The following is an 11,199-nucleotide window of genomic DNA, read 5'->3' on the forward strand; positions in this document are numbered from 1 at the left end:
CAAGATCATTTAGAAAGCACTAAATTGTTTAAGGTGATACTGTCCCATTTTTGGAAATTATTTTACATTATTTTACACCTCCCCTTGAGTTCAATAATAGGGTTTTACCGTTCTCCTTTACTTTCAACTGTTCTCTGGGTATGGCAGTGCAAACTTTACCTCCAAGCTAGCAGTTAACATTGAGTCCTATGAAACCAGCTGGTGGCTAACTGGTGTCATAGGACTCAATGTTAACTGCTAGCTTGGAGGTAAAATTTGCACTGCCATAACCCGAGAACGGTTGAAAGTATAGGAGACCGGTAAAACCAAGGGGAGGTGTAAAATAAGCTTTTTCCAAAAATGGGACAGTGTCACTTTAAAGGACCACTTCAGTCAATTTCAATAAGCTGTTGCATTGCTCACGCTACCCTTGACTTGTCAGAACCCGGTGATGCCAATTTTTTTCTTTCAGAGATCTGAGCTATTGTAATGGGGGCAGCTTTTGTTTACTTTTTAAAAATTCTTGACATAGGCCTACTACAAATATTTTCTCAAGAGGTATCACTGTTTGCTAGTTGTCTGCTGATGTTGCATAACCTTTTTAATGTTTTTGGGAATAAATCAAGATGGGTTTTTTTTAATGTAAACAAACACCTGCCCCCATTACAATGACCAGGATCTCAGAAAAGGCTGGAAAAAATCTCAGGTACTGACAAGTCCAGGGTAGTGTGAGCACTACAGCTGCATGTTGATAGTGGCTTAAGTTATCCTTTAATTGAGTCTAACGCACCATTCTAGCTCGTAACTCTGCAATTCTTGGCGTTTCCTTAGTTTTCCCTACATCAATGTTGTAAATGGAAGTTTGGAGAAAAGTGAAAAAGTTGTTCAAGGCAGGACTGTAAGATGTACCAAAGACAAAGTGGGCCTTGAAGAGTTCATCCAGGGCTCCGACTGAGGTGGTGCCTTGGCATGGAAGTGCGTGCTTGTCGATGGCAATGAAGAAGGAGTGAATGCTGCTTTTTGTGGGTCCCTGTGCAAGGAGGTAGGGCTGACGACTTTCAGTGATGTTGTCTAGATGCTGCTGCAGGCTTGTTCCCGTCTATGACAAAACACATTCAATAACACAATTTATTAGAACAATAACATGACATCACTCTCAACTCTAAAACATAAAGGATGTAAGAATGTTATGTTACTAGTGGTTGACTCAGGTTTGAGGGAATGATGTGGAGTGGTGTTGGCCCAAGGTAGCACAGTGAGGGTGACCATGTTTAAAATTATGTTAGAAAGTGTAAGGGTAGAGGAGTAATGTTTGAAGAGGTGGGCTCAATAGTGGACTCATGTTTGAGGCTGTGCGTGTGCAGGATATTATTCGTATAGTGCACACTTTAAGCTTTCATATGGTATATAACAAGCTACGATTGCCAACTGCAGAATGACTCTAGAGGCCAAACATGTTACTGCTGCTTTTCATGCCTCTTACACTTGAATGACTGCACATCCTACCTGCACTACCTCAACACACACACTTGACTTGATAGTTTAGTACTAACTATGTCTGAAACATTAGAGCATTCTGTGGCCATGTACAATATGGTGTAAAAAAAAGTATAGTGGGAGTGCGTTATACTACTGTTACCAGTCGTCATGGTAGAATATCCTTCCTGGTGGTGATGATGGTGGTGACGGTGATGATGATGATGATGGTGGTGGTTTGTAGTGATGGTCTTTTTAACTTTTTAACTTATTCACTTATTTATTATTGTTCTAGCCCCCTCTCCTCCTTTTCATGAAGCTGCTAATGCACTTTTTACAAATGCACTTTCACTTTTACTAATGTACTTGATGTTTTTAACAGAGATATTTCTATTTTCTTTAACATCTCTATTTTTATCTATCTTATATATACTTTTTTAACCTCCTGGTCCTGTGCTGTATGTATGCTGTCTGCTGTTTTTGCACAATCTGTATGTTACTGCTGCAACAAATGAATTTCCCCATGGCGGGATAATAAAGGGCATACTATACTATACTCCCTGACTATAAATGGTGTGTGTGTTTGTGTGTGTGTGTGTGCCGGGGGACGGTGGTGGTCTAGTCTGGTCTAAGGAAAGGCTTCATGTATGGGGTATGAAGTGTTGTTGGAGTGGAGGGGTGGTGGGAGGACTTGATTCATTGTCAAATATAATTCTAGTGTACCTTTTGGAATTTGATGAGGTGATCCACTGCATTAGATGCTGATATCTTCCCTGGCTTCTTGCGTCCCTGTGCGGATGGCGGTAGCAGATGTAGCAGCAGTATGATGGCAGACGTATCACTGTCCCAGCCTTAAGTCAAACAAGCATCATGTTAACATTCAGCCATACTTTTCCACCGTCCTCAATATATTTAGCAACATGCTTCTCCACATTCAAAGACTTACCATTATCAACTTCAGTGGATGTCTCAGCATTGTGCATCAAATCAAGAAGGTCCGTGGAGGGGACCAGTCCATGGCTTTCCTTAATGACTCTTGCCCTGAAAGTGGTAGGCCATCTCTCCAGGAATTTATTGGCAGTCTGCTCGCCAAACATCAGTCTGAAATCCTGCTCTACCTGTAATTTGAAAAGGAAAAAATGACGAAAAGGAGGACAACTGAAGTCAGTACCTTGTGCAACATTTTACAATAGGCCTCACTCTTCAATCAAGTCAAGTCAAGTCGTCTTTATTGTCGATTTCTTTACATTACTGGTCATACAAAGAATTTGAAATGACATTTCTTACTTTCTCATGCAGACATAGACGTAGACTTTAGGTGTGGACATAGACAATGACACATAGACAATACGCATACATTACACCTAGAGTACCTATAAAATACCATTACAGACATATAATGAATGTAGAACTAGATGTCTTACCAGTCCTGGTGTGTCCAGGAACCGTGGAAAAACTGAGAAGACCTCTGCAGATTTGTCATGGTCATTGACCATTGCTTGGCGATAACTGAAGGTGGTTTTCATTTTTTCACGGATGGTTTCCTCATCAGCAGAATGTCTCAACACAGCGATAGCGGATTCCACTTCCTCATCAGTCAGGACTTCGGCAGTAAAGGGTGTAGTACGTCCATGGCCTGGCCCACCAACTTTAAAACAAAACAATTTTGTTGTTAATGTTTAGAACTGCACAGTTGTATATCTTCCTTTAATCACACTTCACAGGTTGAACATTCACCCACATTATACATGTTACCTTTAGGAGATTTAACTGCTGGAACTCTTTCCTCAGAAGCCTTTCGTTGAATGGTCTTCAACCGCCATGCAATGTATCCTGAACCACTTTCCGGATCGTAGTAGTGTTCCTATGTATAATATACAGTATGCACAGTATAATGTACACTCATACGGTAACACTTTATTTTAGTGTTACATCTATTAGCACTAGCACATACAATGTTAATGCCTGTATACTGTATAAGTAACTTGTAAGGCAAGTACTAAGCAAAATCAAACATTTGTTAGGCATGTGTTTGCAAATGTCTTGTTCGTGCACAATTAGGGATTTATTACCAATATAGCCTTAGTAAGGACCTAACAAATGTTTGATTTTGCTTAGTACATGCCTTAAAAGTTACTTATACCGGCATTAACATTGTATGTATTCGTGGTTATAGATGTAACACTAAAATAAAGCGTTACCATGAATACAAGCAACAGTTTGAAGGGGTGATATATTGTAAAACCTTTACTTACATAGCCATTCTGTGAGTATGGGTCTTCAAGATATGGAAACAGAGCAATAATCCCCTGTGCATACATCACTTTCACACTCCGCGGCGGCGAGGTCCTGGTGTATTCAATAAACAACATTATTAGAGGACACTGAACACCATAATCGAAACAATAATTGCAATGATGTTTAACTGTCTCATGATAACACATTTGACCTATACTTACCCATGTGTTTCCGTCATTTCTGCAGCAAGTATGTTGATGAGCCGTCTTCTGGTTGAATCTGTGATTGATTTTGTTTTTGCATACTCCTCGATGATACGGTCACCTCCAGGCTTTGTAGTCAGGATTTTTTCAATCAGCTAAAAGATAACATATGCAGCAATGTATTTTGAAAAACTGTTGGTAATTCTGAAACAAACAAGATACATACACGATGTGCAAATTAAACCCCGTATATCCACCCACCCCCACAAACTCACAGTTTTTGCTTCATAGTTGATGCGGCAAGGCCTTTTAGGTTGACTGCCTTGGGCTGCAACGGGTTCCTCAGCTGGCTCAAGGGGTTCCTCAGCTGGCTCAAGGGGTTCCTCAGCTGGCTCAAGCAGGGAGAAGTTGAGGATCACTGTGTCGTCAGATGCAGTAGACCCTGGAGATGATGTGAACTGAGGGTTACCTGAGCATTGGAAAATATTAACACAATTACATTACATTACATTTAGCTGACGCCTCTGAACAGAGCGACCTACAAGGAGGAAATTCAAGCAAGGTCAGAGTAAGGGGTTGGCACAGAGTACAGCAGTATACAAGTAATTAGTAGCAAAATTTAGATAATAAACAAAGATATCTAGGTGCAGTGTACAGTTGCAACAGCATTGTCCAACACATGGTCAAATAAAATGTAGCAAAAAAATAATAAGATACATAAAAAAGTGTTAAACAATGGCTTCTAAGCAGTGGCTTACATAGTTCAACACTTCCACCTAAATGATGTATGTGTAAATCATATGCAAGTAGGCAACACTTACCAGGTGCTCCATTGGCCAATGAAACTAGGAAAGGTCCATGGAACTCTTTTACGAGCTCCTCAAAAACCTCGGCGTCTACCTCTGTGTTAGACTGGTCATAAACTTTGAGGTCCAACCATCTGTCTTCGGGGATGTTGAACTTCAAACTCACTGGAGTAAAAAATAAACCGTGCACAAAATGATCTGATGAGAAATAATTGCAGTATGTCACCACTTTAAGTTACATTAAGCTACATTAAGATAGGCCTACTTTCAATTCAAATTAGGCGACTAACCTTCTCTCAAGAAATCATCAAACGTCAGTTCAAGCATCTTTATGTACTTCTGCACTCCACCAAATGAGACACGCAACAGCATTTTCTGTTAAATTTGAGAAAGTTGAGAAACTGTTAATACCCGTCAACATATTCACACATTAACACACTCACACAGTTGGATCAGGAACACTAACGAGCTGGTTTTAGGATACCTGTATGGGAGGCACTGATCAGAACATGAAACACAGTCATCCTTTTCCATGTCCTTATGAACTTCTTAAAGCCAACTGAGTTGCCTCAACACTACACATCCACATAACATCTGTTAAATAGATGATTGCATATAATTCTTCAGCAAAACATGGGAAAACAGGTAAATTGCTCCTAATTGCAGTATCCAATCACGCGGCCTCTCTCTCTCCCTCTCTCTCTCTCGCTCGCTCTCACACACACACACACACACACACACACACACCTTCCCCATCACACTCTCTCCTCGGTTCACCCATTTGCGCTGGCCTTCAGCTGCACCGGTGTTCTAAACAAAACAGTCGTCAGGTCACACACACACACACACACACACACACGACAGAGCGAGCCTGCCAGCACGCGTGCACACACGACACCCTTTCCACACTCATATCCCCTTCCTCGTCCATTAATTGGATTGCATTTACCAAACTTGCAAAAATAAAGGCTAGTCAGCAGATGACTCTCAACTACTACAACTTTCAAAGCAACTGAAACGCGTCGACAACAATACATCCTTTCCTCTTCCACTCACACTTCTTCCTCTGTTGAGCTGCACTGACGAAAGCTGCACCGGCTAAGCGAAACGCTAGAACTCGGTGGTTCTCAACTACAGCATGAGTCAAAAACACCACAGTTGACACCAAACCCATATTTAACGCATGTGTATGATTACCGGCATCGAAGACTTGGCAAGCCATGCAGGGACTAGTTCTAGATGTAGCTATGTTACGTGACGAATCAATAATCACTTTTATATACTACACGTGTGTCCACGCATGCCCAAACAGAACATTCCTGGTATCAAGCATCAACTACGAGCGGGCAATGTTTAGCGTGCTAATCTATGAGGTGGACGAGTAGATGAATCTCTCAAATCTACAACTTACCATAAAACTGAGCAACACTTAACTGTAAACGGTTTCCAACACTAACATATTCTTAATGTTAACATCGAGCATTTCTGGTTTCAGAGCCACAAATTAAGCACGAGCACATCACCTTGCAAAACATTGGGTCCGTTCTCAAGTGAACTTTTGAACCGTTGCAATGCTAATGCCATTGGGGGAAACCCATACAATCTGGGAAACCACGTTGTCAAGCTAGCTAGCTTAGCACTACATTTTGGTACGGGTAACCCAAACTCAGCAAACAAGAGAAAACTTCAATACTCATCACACCACACGGCGTCAGCATGCAAGCAAATGCAGTCGGATTTTGTTTTCATTTAAAACAACTATTCATTAGCCTACTTCTAAAAGCTATGTAGCCTAGTATTGCAGTCGAATGCATCAGTGGAAAAATACTAATTGGCTAGCCTACATATATGCATGCCTAATTTAACCTAATACACATACAGTAGTCTATCATCAGCATCAGTGTATTGAAAAATGTTGGTCATAAACAGCAAAAACTCGATAAATATTCAAATCCACTTACCACGCAGGGAGAGAAACGACTTCCAACATGCCATGCCAGCTCCAGCTCCGGTTCTAGAATTTTCGCGGGGAATCATCACCCTGCAGAGTTATTTTGTCTGAGGAGTTACTCTGCCTATTGTTATAACCTCTCTATCAAGAGAAAAATAGATTTACACTGAAATGTTGACACTCACTTTTTTACTCTCACTTTTGACACTACCATTTGGACGAGTTGACTCTGCCTATTGTTAGAACTACTCTATTCAGAGGAAAATGCGTTTACACTGCAATATTGACACTCCATTTTTTACTGTGTAGGGTGCGCAAATCCAAAAACTCCTTGCAGTTGAAGAAGCTAGGGCTGCACGGGATTCAGACGTATAGCCCCATGGGCTCCCCCTGATTATATTTCACGTGTTCTTATCATATGCATGCACTCCCCCCTGATTATATTTCACGTATTCTTATCAAAACATGCCCAGGATCTTCATCGGGGATATAACTTAAGTGAGAGACAGAGAGAGAGCTTCCATGCTTAACCTAACTACCCCCTAACTAGGCCCTAAGTGTAATGTAATGTTTTGCCTTTTGTATGATTAGGCACAGGTCAAGACACCAGTCTGTCTAATTGACTGACACTTTTTGGTGCCCTGCCTGGACGGGTGTAAAATAAGGTCATCTGATAAGTTATAGGCCACAGCTCCTTCCTGTTACCCATATGCCTGATTAAGATCCAGGGTGATCGAAATATTGCGTGTTTTAATTAATACAGTTTATTTTTTGGAGCATATCCAGCAGTGTGCAGACTTGAGTAGCACAGCTCTCGGTTGTGTGCACAAGTATCATCAGCCTACCTGAGAAAATTATGTTTTTGCTACATTTGTTAAGCAGGCCTAACTTCAGAAGGGCAATCATTTTCCACTGCAAATGACTAACATCTCTACACTTTACTTGTGGTTTTCTTTTCTCAAACAGGAGGAAGGCTGAGAAAGGACGGAAGGCTTTTAGGGAAAGCTTTGCGAGGTCGGGGAACTGAGAGCCATCGTGAAACCAGGTGGGTAATATTAACACCTTTTTTCAGATCATTCTAACCTTACCTACCGAAGACATTTTATTTCACTGAAAACTTTAACTCGCTCAACTCATTAATCTTTTGAAGAGCAGTTTTCTAATCATGGTATTGCTACTGTGATATCACACCTCTCACCCCATTGATTATGCAGTGTTCTAAACTTTCTGACATTTTGACATTACAAAAATTACATGCAATAATCAAGTAACGCTTTGATGCTTTGGCATTGCTCTTTTCATAGTACAGTTAAAATATCATGCAATGTATTCAGTGTATGAAAAAGTAGGCCTAAGCGGAGTGTTCTGACGTAGTGTCCTGGCAGAGTGTATCTCACAGGCCAATGCACACCTCGAGAAAAGAAAGTTCTGTTGCTGGTGCCTGTTGATCTGTCCACCAAGTCAGGGGACAGGAGCGGTGTCCCCAAGTGTACAGGCAGAGTAGTCGGGGGAGTGGTGGAGGTGGTTGGGTGGGTGGGGGGGGGGGGGGGGGGGGTGGGGGGGGGGGGCAGGTAACCCACGACAACAACCGGGGGGATGGGCTGACAGGTAAGAAGTAGTGGAGACACCAGAGAATAGGACTGTTGACAACCCATACGCTCTGAAGCCACAATTCTGAACAGCTATGACTGTAATGCAAATGATTTCCATGTTGTGATGTTGTTCTTGTATTCTCTTATTTTGTAGAAACACCGGTACTGGCATTGACTGTGTCTGCGGAATTGCACTCAAGAGAAATTGTCAGGAGACCGCTCCAACTCCAAAACCCAGTTGACATCATTGCCAGCCCCAACATCAGACTCTCCATAAGACGACTTTCGAGTGAGTCACTGGACTGTTTCGACTGGCTCGTGAAGGACTTGACAGAGAAAGGAGTGGAGATGTCACCAGTCAATATATACTGCCGGACAATAAACACGAGGGAGAAAACGATGCTTAAAGAAAGTCTAAATGGCTGCTTTAGGAAAGCCCTGTATGTACATTTTGAGCCTCACGTGTCCAGTGTGGAGCCTGGCCATTCCTGCTGCACCTATTGCCACTCATTATGCAAGTGTAACTCTGACTGTTGCTCTGTGCCAAAACCCAACTTTGAAATACACAAACAAATCCCGTCACCTGTCAAATGCAGAAATGTCACATTGGAAGAGCAGGGACTGGTCAGACAGCTTTTGGAGGAGTATAGGGATAGCCTGATTGAACACCTTTACACAAATGCCTCATTCTGCACTGGTTTCAGCAATGTACTAATTTACTCAGTTTTGGAAAGTCTTTGTGATATGACATGACTTGTCATGCAGAATCTCCCTGTATTTGACATAAAACATGGCCAGGACATCCTACGCATTGTTCACAAAGTATTTAAAGATTTTGATGTGTGTGAATTCCCTGACATTCCTGAAAAACCATACCTGTCACCAGACATGGACTTTCCAGTGTATTTTGATGTTGAGGATGAGGATGCTGAAACCTCTCTAAGCAGCATTGAGTCAGGCTTATCCATGCTTCCATTATCAGATTAAGTACAGAGCCACTGTAAATAATTGTAAATAACTGCACACTTGTATATATAGTAAATATCATTCTGAATAAATACTTTTTACATTTTTAAACTACATGTTGTTATGTGTCCCCTGAAAACTAATGAAGAGACAGCTTGGTAAAGGAAATGATTTTAATGAAGGACAATGACTTAGAATAACAAACAAGAATAACAAACTATTTCAAAGCAAGAAAATAGGAAAGTAATTAAGTAAAACTTATTTTAATAATTTTGGCATTCACCTTTTTGAAGACGCCGTACCAACATTGACAGTCGCCTGTAAGGCAGCATGGGTGTTACCTGGCTAGACAAACAGTACAAATAACTCAAAGGACACTGCACCATTCATTCAGTTTGCTGCTCATCCACGTCCACAGTGCCTTGTGATCGAGCTTTGCCAACAAGTCATTTCGGAAGCCAGGGAATGCAGTAGATGTGCGACCTGGTTTCTGTTTAAAAAGTTCTGCCTCTTGCAGTGTGTCCACCAAGGTGAGGATGTCTTGTCATGTCCACATGGTGAGCTCCACTTGGTCTTGTTATGCCCAGCTCCTTGTCAGTGCCTGCCATCATCTGTTTAAAGAAATAAGTGGATACCAAGGCTTAGGCTATTAAAAACAGAATATGTTCAGATAATCTAGGCCCATTATTACAGTACACATTATGGTAAATTAATACAGTAAGGGGGAGGGTTGGAGTGAGGGTCGTGTCACTGAGTGTAGGGGGGCTGTGAAATGCTCTCCCCTCTATCGATTGACTGGGACAACTACTAAACCGTGCTCATTTTCTGGACTTTTTAAATGACTAGTTAATGACAGATCAGTAAGAAAACCTAAACAAGAACTGTTACGTTGTCTATGAAGAGATTATAATGTAATAGTGAGCGAGCATTGAATTTAAGGAGCTGGAGCTACCAGTTGGAGCGATTGAACAGAGTAAACTGGATACCTGAGTTGGCACTTGGAGTCGGTGGGTTTGGCAATGTCTTTTTCAAATCCCTCGGTGTCGTCGATGGCGTTGGCTCGCGTGGCCTTTTGGAGACGTTGCCGTCTTTGAATTCTTCCTCCCATTGCCTGAATATTAGGTGAATCCTTTCCGAGCCTGTTTATGACTGAGGCGCAACGCGAACAACATCTCCTTGACTGTCCCGACACGGAGGATACAATCAAGCGTAGGAACGCCAGCCTGTTCGAAATAGTTGTTTCTTTTTTCACTGCGAACATGTCAGTTGAATGTCCATATGTAGATGGTGGTCCTTCTCATTTGTCTTGCACAAACGGCAAAAATCGTCTGTCGCCATTGTTGATTTCTAGACTGTTTTAGCTTCTTCAATTTCGGTGGCTTCTTGCAGATAATTTCCTCGTCGCGATATACATACGTCATCGCGCGCAAGGCAGCATGGGTTCTCTGGCGAGTGATGGACACTCGTGCCGTCCAATCAACGGCTACGGAAACCACACCTCCCTACGAGATAATGTACAGTTGGTCCCCAGACTCGATCACACTTGTGATTGAGTATGGCGATTGCCGCCAGACTAGTCATCAGCACCATCAGTTGATTCATCCTCTCCTTTCCTTTTCTTTTTTCGTCAACCTCCTTTTTTGTATTTGCCTCATCACTACCCCACCCCTCTCTCTCTCTGAGAGTGACACATATTTTATCTATCTATCTATCTATCTATCTATCTATCTATCTATCTATCTATCTATCTATCTATCTATCTATCTATCTATCTATCTATCTATCTATCTATCTATCTATCTATCTATCACGTGATCCACCAATGTGCTTGGGGCCAACCTTACAGGACACTAGAGTGCACCTTTACCCTGCTCTTGGCCAGTGAGTGCTGGATGTTCCGTTTTGTTTCTGGTCATTATTTGAGATTGACAGGCTGCCATGACCATCTCAGCATCTCACCTGCAGTAGCCTCTCACCCAAACCCATGT

At 41.9% G+C, this 11,199-nt stretch overlaps 1 pseudogene; it reads right to left on the reverse strand.

Annotated features, from left to right (window-relative positions):
• Positions 1 to 276: 276 nt before the first annotated feature.
• LOC134458957 (uncharacterized) lies at positions 277 to 6,855 on the reverse strand (annotated as a pseudogene).
• Positions 6,856 to 11,199: the final 4,344 nt, after the last annotated feature.

This window comes from Engraulis encrasicolus, chromosome 11 (genome assembly GCF_034702125.1).
Source record: "Engraulis encrasicolus isolate BLACKSEA-1 chromosome 11, IST_EnEncr_1.0, whole genome shotgun sequence".
Taxonomy (NCBI): Eukaryota; Metazoa; Chordata; class Actinopteri; order Clupeiformes; family Engraulidae; genus Engraulis; species Engraulis encrasicolus.